The sequence below is a fragment of the Peromyscus leucopus genome, chromosome 4 (genome assembly GCF_004664715.2).
Source record: "Peromyscus leucopus breed LL Stock chromosome 4, UCI_PerLeu_2.1, whole genome shotgun sequence".
NCBI classification, from domain to species: domain Eukaryota; kingdom Metazoa; phylum Chordata; class Mammalia; order Rodentia; family Cricetidae; genus Peromyscus; species Peromyscus leucopus.
Genome location: NC_051066.1, coordinates 38,221,793 through 38,232,353, shown reverse-complemented (window position 1 = coordinate 38,232,353; position 10,561 = coordinate 38,221,793). Strand labels below are relative to the sequence as shown.

Genomic DNA, 10,561 nt, shown 5'->3' with positions numbered 1-10,561 from the left:
TATTGATACAAATTTAAGGTTATTTTTGTTATACTGTATATATGTTTCTACTCTTGCTTAAAGTATTGTACCTATGTAGTTCATTTAACAATGTAAATTTCTAGTCCTTGAAAACTATTATTATAAAGTATTTAAGATAATTAAGAGATGCAGGTTAGTAGTCTTCTATTACAATCAGACATGTAGTCATGTTAGGTATGTTTTCAAGGTCAAACAGATATAGATAGATAAGTGGTCTTCAAACACTTCAGAGACCTACAGAATATGATATTTAAGATGTTTTAATAACAGAAGCCTTTTCATGACAGTGAGACATGTCTGCTCCTGGCAGCACCAATTTACTTCAAAAAAGGATGGTGGGTATTGAAGAACCTCCATATGGAGTTTGCTTTCAATGTGGCAAAACTAGCCATTAGGCAAGAAACTGCCCTTTCCTTTACTCTTGACAGTATGCTGTCCAAATTGGATGAGAAGGATACAAAAGAAAGCAACGGCTGAACTTTGCCAAGACAAGGTAGGAGAGTCCTTCAAAATTCCTGCTTCACAGAAAACTCTGTCAGATATTCAAGGCCTATAGGCTGAAGATGAATGCCCCAACATTATAGAGGAACCTTGAGGACTGTCCAGGCAGCCAGCTATCTTTGCCATTTCTATAGTTTTGGAAGTTGTTTGCTCTTCACTTCCTGTTTACTCAGGTAATATTATATCCTTCTCTTATCTTTGATGGGGTTGAAGACTAGATAGGTATAGTTATAGTTTTCCTTGTTACCAAATTCAGAAAAGGAATTTACATAAGAGATGTAAAGTTTATAAGGTTGAGAAACATAAAGGCTTAAGGTGTTTATCTGAACAATGTTTTAAGGTCTAAAAAGGTATTTTTAGGATAGTAATGCAAATTATGATAAAAATGGTTTAGGTATAAAATTTTGGACTCACAAAGATAGATATTACAGTACTTTCTCCAAATTTGCAAAATACAAATGGACTGAACATTGTGAATGTATTCTTATCTGATAATTGTTCTTATTATACATAGTTTTACTATGTTAGGATTAATTTTTTCCTTTTTATTTAAATAAAAAGGGGGAAATGTTGTGGGATATTTGTACACCATGTAAAGATGTATTGTTGTGATTGGTGTAATAAAGATCTGAATGGCTAATAGCTAGGCAGGAGAGGATAGGCAGGATTTCCAGCAAAAAAGAGAGAGAGAAGTGAAAGGGATGAATCTGGGTGCTTGGGAAATGCCAACAGGAGGCAGAACAAGTCAGACATATGGGACAGAGGAAAGGCAATCACTCCACATGATGGAAAATAGATTAATAGAAACAGATTAATTAAGTTATAAGAGCTAGTTATAAAAAAGCCTAAGCTAAGGCCAAACTTGCATAATTAATAATAAGTCTCTGTGTTGTTATTTGAGGGCTGGTGGTTTCAACAGGAAAGCTTACTACACCCAATTGCACCAGGAAGTAGATCATCTTGGGCCAGCTAACAGGGTATATTCAAAGTAGGAGCAAATTCTTCATGGCTTACAAAAGCTAAAAACACCTGTTTTTACAAGCCGAGTACAGTAAATTTATTCTCTAAACATAATGTTCACCATTATAAAGGGAGCCCCGTTATTAGGTTATTCAGTGATGTAAAGATCAATGTGGGAATTTGAACTTCTTTTCTGTTTGTGAACAAATATTTCCAAGGTGTAATTAGAAAGGAGAGGAAGAATCCTGGTAAGAATAAAATGACACCTGGGGAAATAGCAATCATAAGAAAGTCAAACCTTTTACAGAAAAAAGTACATTTTTCCTTAGACTAAAACACTGGTATAAATATACTTACACAGTTTGTTAAGTGGTTACATTTCAATGGTAAACAACAAACAATATGTGTCTCTACTTCTTTGCTCACAGTTTTGTAAAAAAATTCTCTGTACTTTTGAAAGTAATCAAGAGCTGCTCAAGGCATCAGAGATAATCAATAAAGTATTTGTTATATAATGATGGCGACTGCATTCAGATCTCTGAACCCACTGAAAAACCACACATCTGTAACTCCAGCTCTGATTTAATTCTTCCTACTGTTTTCTAGGGATGGGTTCAGGGCTTGTGTTATTGCCAGGATTGTCACCAAGGTAGTGATGTATCTTTTTCTCAATGAATCCTATTGACAATGCTGAGATTTTATTTACTCTCTTATGGCAATGTACTTATCCTCTGTGTGTTGGTACCTGTAATGCAACTGTTTCCTCCAACATTGAAACATTCCACCTTGATGGAAAGCTCCTCGAGTGGGAAGACAAACAACTCAAAAGAGCTCAGGAAGTCCCTGAAACTGACAAGATTCACTAGACCCCTCCTTGCCAGAATAAGCAATAAAAGCTGAGAGTCCCTCTCAGATGGAAGGAAGCTGAGCAGAAGCTGGAAGAAGCAGAAACCACCCAGCTGCTTGAAAGAGGTTTAGATCAACTGAGTCACTCGGAAAGGACACTCTCTGGCCTGTTGAGTTGCCTGCAGGGTGTGCAGTTTTTCCAGGTTCCCAGCTTTTGTGAGCTGTCACTCATGTTGAAGGTGGGCTATGATGATGCACCTGTCTTTGAGTCATTTCTGCTCCTGTAAATAACCCCTTACCCACATTATTTTAAGTAAACCCAATAAAACTTATTAATTCACCTAGTTGGACTTTGGTGGTATCTGTACTTTGATCTGTCCTGGGTTCTCTATCTGGGGAGAGAAGACATGTGTGTTTCATTTCCCCATAAAAAGTTTTGTCACACAACAGTACCTACTGGGTTTTATAACTGTAAAATTCTATTTTTTCTTTGTAATTAGTAGGCATATTGTGAGGAGCCATTTTGAAGGGCAATTATGTTTTGTTTTCTATTATTGATCACGATGGATAATTTCCTAAAAGACAAATGTACTTATCAGGACAAACTAGATTATGCTGAAATGATCTAGGTAACCATGTGCTCTATAGAAGAGAACTGAGATGTGTATGATTAGTTTGCAACACTTTAACCCTGTCTTCCAACTCCTGGACTCACTTGGGGGTGAGCAGGGCTGCCACTCTCCAAAAAAACATTGATTTACATTCTTTTAGGTCACATCACAATCAGCTATGGAACCTTGAAGGCTGTGGGTAGGGCAACCTTTGAGTCAGGCATCACTTATGAGGCTTGCCTCCGATGTGTTAGCTGCATGGTTAAAGCCTGATGTCTTACGGTGGCTAGGACAATCCATTCTAGTCTTTAGTTCTGGGTCTTTAGCCAGTTACTGAGCCCTTGCGGGGCCCTTCTGAGGAAGTAATCCTAGAACTCTACGGGGTTTCCCACAGTGGACCCCGGTGAACTGCCAACATTTAATTATTCACCAATCAGTTCCCATTGCCAGCTCAATTAGCTTCATACTCTGACTGACCCTGATGTCCAAAGTCAACTCTGTTTATAAAGAAAAACTGTTCTGAGCTTTTCATCCTGTGGCCTGAGAGGTTTCTGACCTTGAACCAACTTGTAGATTATACTTTTACTGGAATAAGCAATTCTTTGGATATCGGGGTGACAATAGCCCAAGAATACCCAGTCAGAGTCAGACAGATGGTTGCATTCATTTGGAAATAGGAAGGCTATATCATACCGGGGAGCCAGCACCCAGCAAAGGCAAATCCAGAAGTGAGTCCATGTGGCAACCTCAACAGTGTGGGATGGAGATGAAGCCTGAAGCTTCTGGACAAGGTCAAAAACGGAAATACCAGGATGAAGGTGGGACAGAGATCGAGTCTGAAGCTTTTGGGACAAGGTAAAAAACTGAAATGCCAGGATAAAGGTGAAATGGATTTGGAGTTTGAAGAGCCCAGTAAAATTCGCAAAAGAATACCTCAGGAACAGCAAGACCTAGAACTTCAAAGTCAACAGCCAGGCAAGGATGAGCTACAGAAACCCCAGCGAGAAAGTCTAAGACACCTAAACCCCTGGAGTAGGCCAAAGGTCCGCAGGAGCAGGCTGTAACTGGGAGAAAGTCTGGGGATGCTGGCAAGGGTCTCAAGTGGCCCTGTTGCATCATGGAGGAATATGGCGAAAACTAGCAAAAGGAAAAGTACCAAAGGTTACTGCAGCAACATCCACCCAGTGATAATATGAAATCTGACCCACACAGGGCTCATACCACCCTTGTGGATACCTCGAAGTTCAAAGGTTGTGTGGAGGGGCATAGTCATGGATCCAGAAAACTCACTGTGATCCTAAACAATCTACTGTTGTTGCCACAAGAGAATGACTCTCACCAGACAAAAAAGGGAAGAGTGTACAGAGAACTCTTCTGATACACACAAGAAAGATGCAGTGAACCTTGAAGGAAGAAGGGGATACCACTTGGATCCTGACTTGCTAGGAGCTCAAGTCTTCCTGCAGAGTGGCAGCAGTAGTTCACTCCCCAACAAGATGCCAGTAGTTACAGCAGAGAAAAAGCCTGTTGTAGAACAAGAAAAGGGCAGGGGAATGGATGAAGTCCTTAAAGTTACAGCAGACATGGAAAGGGAAATAAAAAATGCACTAGGTCCAGGACTCCACGAGGAAATCTTAAGTAATGAATTCAAATTGCAAATTACCCGAGGAGCTATCCAGACACTAAAGAACAGTGAATGGCTCAATGGCAAAGTCATTAATTTTTACATGAATCTTCTCGTTGAGAGAAATAACAATAAAGGCTACCCAGCTCTTCACATGTTCAGTACTTTCTTTTATCCTAAACTAAAGCATGGCAGCTACAGTTCTGTTAAATGATGGACTCAAGGAATGAAATTGTTTGAAAAAGAAATTATTCTCGTGCCTATTCATCAGAAGGTACATTGAAGCCTGATAGTAATCAACCTAAGAAAATGAACTATCATATACCTCAATTCAATGGGACAAACAGGACAGAGTATTTGTGAGACCATTTTTGAATATTTACAAAATGAGTGCAAAACTCGAAGGAACATTGAGCTGGACCCTTTGGAGTGGAAGCTATACAGTGTGACATCAAAGGAGATTCCTCAACAACTGAATGGGAGTGACTGGAAATTTTTACTTGCAAATATGCAGATTACATTTCTAGAGACCAACCACTTACCTTTTCACAGTGACACATGCCCATCTTTAGGAAGAGGATCATGCGAGAAATCTTGCATATCACTTACTGTAACAACATCCACCTGGTTGCTATGGCACCCCTGCACTTTTCCATCAATGTTTCTATATACCTCAAGCAAGATGGGTTAAAAAGATTTAAAACAGATACTGAGCTGCCTGACATGGATGAAGCCCACTCTCTTCAATGTAGTCCTAACCTGGGGAGTCCTGCCCAGTGCCATCTATAGGCTGCATGTAACTACTGCAAGCTTAGAAACCACGCTTCAACCCACACAAGAACACATGTTCAAAAACCACTGTTTTAATTTGGATTTAGTTGACGAATAGTTTTAATGTTGGATTTAGTTGATGAGTATTTATTTATTTATTTATTTATTTATTTATTTATTTATTTATTTTTTGGTTTTTCGAGACAGGGTTTCTCTGCGTAGCTTTGCGCCTTTCCTAGAGCTCACTTGGTAACCCAGGCTGGCCTCGAACTCACAGAGATCCGCCTGGCTCTGCCTCCCGAGTGCTGGGATTAAAGGCGTGCGCCACCACCGCCCGGCTCATCATGGTTATTTAAAGACACATTCTTTCCCAGAATTAAGGAGACTTGCCTTAGTTTTTGGAAGTTGATTAGAAGTAACTATAATGGTAAATATCCATTTTTATCCCAGGTCTCATTAAATCCAAACCTCAGCTTTACTAGGGCTATATTGAATTATTTGAAAAGTTTTATTCAATTTAAAGTTATGTGTTTTACTTAATTCATTAGATTAATATTGCTGTATCCCATTCCCACTATGGAAGTGGGGATTTAGGGTTGATTTGCTAATTATACATAATCCATTTTACATGTGATAAATTGTATTTAACTTTTCTGTTCATTATCTTACAGTTGTGTTTTTCAATTTTTATTTAATAAAGTTTAAAGTTGCTCAGAACATATTTTTCAAAAAAATAAAATAACTTTGATTTATTATCAGTAAATATTTGACTGCATACATATTTTATATTTATTTTACATATTTATATAAAATAATTTATATTACATTAATTTATACTCCAGGGTCACATTTCTCCAGCAAAAAATATTCATGGCAAGTAGAGAAAGATTATGAAGGCTTGTGCCCTAGAATTTGTCTTTTAACAAAGAGAATCACTCTGTGGATGGAATTAAGATTGCTAGTTAACTGACTGTCTTTTGTATTGCTATGACAAAACACTATGACCAATGTATAAAAGAAATCGTTTACTTTGCCTTATGTATTAGAGGGTTGGAGTCTGTGACAGCAAAGCAAAAGAATAGCTGAGAGCTTCCATCTTGATTTACACCATGAGACAGAGAAAGAACTGGGTATCACAGGACTCTTTGGAACCTCAAAGCCCATCCCCAGTGACACACCTACAACAAGGCCACACCTTCCCATCCTTCCCAGATAGTTCCACTAACTGGGGACCAAGTACCCAAATATATGAGCCTACCACTCTCATTCAAACTACCACAATGACCTTAAGATAGAGAGTTTCTTCTGGAGTCTCTGCCTGGACTCCATCTAATCAAAGGGCCTTTTAAAATAGAAGAGTCTTTGTTGCATGTAGCGCAGGGAGATAGATGGATGAAGGAAGGGTGAGAAAGCTTTGAGAAAAGAGGCAGAGAACAAAAAGTGGGGGCGTAGAAGAAGACCAAATATTTTCTACTCAGAGCCTGCTGATACTTTGATTTTATCCCAGAAAGACAACAAATTCAAGTTATTTTAACCATTATGTCTAGAGTAATTTTTAAAACTGAAGAGTGTAGCAACAGAAAACTAGTACATAGACTGGCATGACAAGCAGCCCAGCTCTTCAGGTTCCTCTCATGCTCTGCTTTTCTCCTTAACTTGGACCATTCAATATTGTTTGGTGATTTATTTGCTCTTACTTGATGTTTGTCTCCAGGAAGTTATAAAATGGGGGGGGGTATTTTATTTATTTGTTTGTCTGTTTGTTTTTGCCTATTCTCTCCTGTATCCACCATACCTAGTACCATGGTACCTGAGTAGAAAGGACAGGGGTTGACAAACATTGATCAAAAATATCTTGAATTTAAGAGCTTACATTGGTAGGAGAAGCCATTTCTGAAATTTCTCTCAGGCTGTCAAGCTGAGCCACAGAAGACATAGTCTGTCACAACACCATAGGAATAGCTCCAGATTCTGGCCTTAAACAATCTCTTTAAGGGAGACTTTCATTTTCCTGCAGTAAAACTCACAAAATAGCAGTAAGTTGGTGCATCCAAGCTGATTATGTCTACGACCTGTACTGATCAGCTGGAGGAACCCCTGAGCACACTTTAATAATGGATAACATTTCTCCAGTTTCATCTTCTGTTTAGAGACCGTCCTTCAGCCATAAATCAGCTCTATGGCCTAAGAACAGAGCAGGGGATTGTCAAAGTCTCTTTACTGAGTAATTCCAGAAATGCCTTAAAGCTCAACAAAAGAGGGAGCTGATGTTAGGAGCTGGAATTTATACCAGGGGAGCCCCAGCAGGGCAAAGCAAAACACTGGACCGAAAGCCCCCTGAGATCGTTTCAGTCTGTCTTTACAGACATCTCCTCATCTGTGGAAGAGGCCAATTAATTTGTTTTTGAATGAAAAATGAAGCAAATTAATTGACTAAATCTCTCCTTAAATTGTAGCCGTGGCTGAATCTTTGCCTTTGCCATGAAGCTTTCTAATGTTAGAAGGGGCAATCATGAAAACACCGCTGTGGGGCTGATTGGCTGGACAAAGAGCAAAGCATCCGTCTCCTGAACTGGATGGGAACCTTCCACCATTAATGGTGAAGAGTATAGGCTGCATCACCTTCCATGGCCTGTGAAGCAACATGAGCCACCCAGGAAAAGCACTAAGAAAGCTCAACACAACTTACAACAAGACAACATTCTTTAGAACACAACTTGACTTAAACTAAGGATGTATTGACTTCTAATAAAGATGTGTTTTATTCCAATATATTAAAAAAAACCCACAACATCTTCCTGTCAATTGTGGACATGTATTGCAAATATTTTTTCTTTCATCAAATGAATCAGTGGAAGATTTTGATCTGATAGTTTACCTTTTTCTTCAGAGTAACCTGTTTATATTCCACCCAATTAAAGTCAAGACTACAAGTTAGTAATTAAAGATCTATACACACCATTCTCACCCAGCACCTAGGAGCTGTTCAGCATTACACTAGATACTGGAACATGTTCTTAATTGCTGTTTTGTTGGATTTGGTTTGAACATAGAGGAAATCTATGTTATCTACCAGTCAAGTGCAGATGCGAGACAGATGTAAGTAGACTTAAAAAAAAAATAACATGAGAGTAAATTTGGAGTTAATGAGCTGAGCTTATTATATTATAGGTCACTGAGCAATTAAGCAAAAACATATTGAGCCCCAAAGTCGCTCGTTCTCACAGGTTGAAGTGTTTCTTTCAGAAGTATGTCTTTATCAAAGCCCTTACTCTCCTTGGACGTGGTCTCTCACGTTCCTACTCTTGGTCTTAAAAATCTGGAGAGTAATAGCTTGTTTTCTGAAGGAGGCAAAAGCTGGGTTTTACCACTTGTCAGTGACCTGGCTAGAGAAGTAGGAGCTCATTAATTCAGTTGAGGCAGTCACCTAGAGAGAAGTAAAGTCCTTAGCAGACTGAAAGGAAATTCAAAATGACCTTGCTAAGCTGATAGACATGGGCAGAAGGCTGGTCAAGAGTGGTGACCACAATAGTTACAGGACAAATAGAGAAAAAAAGAAGAGGCAACACAGAGTTACAACCTAAGAAGAGACGGTTCAAAAAGGCCTGAGATTTGCGGCGCCCACGCTAATTAAACAGCACAGAACAATTAATTGAGCAAATGAATAATTTAAACAAGGACAATCTTCACTATAGATTTATGCTCATGTGTAGAGAAAGAGAAAGAGATTAAAATGTCTAAGTTTAGAGAATGAAAAATTTGGAAGATTATTTTAGAAAAGGGGCCATTAATTTCTTCATGCATACTACATGTTAAGTAGCAGAGAGACAAAGCTGTACTCTAATTTATTGTTTGCCAGCAAAGGGTCTAATGAAAGAACTACACGGGCCTGGGAAGAAGGCTCCACTGCTAGAGTGTTTGCCTTGCAAGCATGAAGATCTGAGTTTGATTTTAGAGCTCACGTTTTTTTATGTTTTTTAAAAGCTAAGTTGGGCTAGCAGCATGGCTCAGCTGGAACTTGCCTGGTGGCATGAGTTTACTTCCTAGGACTCACATAAAGGTCAAAAGAGAGAACCAATTCCGCAATGTTGTCCCGTGACGTCCACATGTGTGTCATGGCATACACGCCCCCCACACACCATGCTTTCACACACACACACACACACACACACACACACACACACACACACACAGAATAATAATAAATTTAAAAGTTGCTTTAAAAAAATATCCAGGCACAATAATGTAGGTCGGTCATCTCAGCAAGGGAAAGGAGAGACAGATGGCTCTCTGAGGCTTCTTGAATAGTTAAGCTGATCCGTTTACTGAGTTCTGGGCCACTGAGGGAACCTCAAAAAAAGTAGGGGGGAGGGAACAGCACTTGAAGAATGATATTTGAAATTGTCCTCTAGCATTAACATGCACACACACACACACACACACACATGGGTGCATGCACTACACACACACACACACACACACACACACACACACACACAAACTACAGGTAGGTGAACCAATGAAACAAATGTGCTGACAGAAGAGTGATGCAAACTTCAGTAAATTTGAAGTATAAACAATATTACTAATAATGAAGAAATTATGGCATAGAGAAACTAAGAGCATTACTCAAATAGGAAAGTGGTAGAGGCAAAATGATGGATGCAAGTGATCTGACTCTCCAGCCACACTCTAACCTCACTACACCGCACTCCATGTGTGAGGGCCCGCCAATCAGAGCTTATAGACAGACTCAGTTAGTGCATACAAATGTCTGACACCCAATTCTTAAGATTAGAACGCTGATTTCTATTGGCTCCTATTCAGAAAAGTCTGGGCAAACTAGTCCCTTGTAATAAAAGGGCTATTTCCATAGCCAGCATGGGACTCCACACTCAGAGGCCAGTTCCCATCAATAATAGACATCCATTTCCTTGGTACAGCATTAATTTTGGAGGAGATGTAATAAGAATTATTCACATGGCCTCTGAGTAAATTAGGATTTTAGCCCAAGAATGGAAATAGAAATGGGTGAAATGAGAGCCTTTCCAACTAGGTCTGTCACTCCCAGAAACCTCAGAAAGATGTGATTATCCCCAAATTCTCTCTCTGTCTCTCTGTCTCTGTCTGTCTGTCTGTCTGTCTGTCTGTCTGTCTCTCTCTCTCTCTCTCTCTCTCTCTCTCTCTCTCTCTCTCTCTCTCTTTAGTTTCTTGAGACATGGTCTCT

The 10,561-nt window shown here is 39.3% G+C and overlaps 1 pseudogene; it reads left to right on the top strand.

Moving 5' to 3' along the window:
* Positions 1 to 3,675: 3,675 nt before the first annotated feature.
* Positions 3,676 to 5,352, top strand: LOC114702142 (annotated as a pseudogene).
* Positions 5,353 to 10,561: the final 5,209 nt, after the last annotated feature.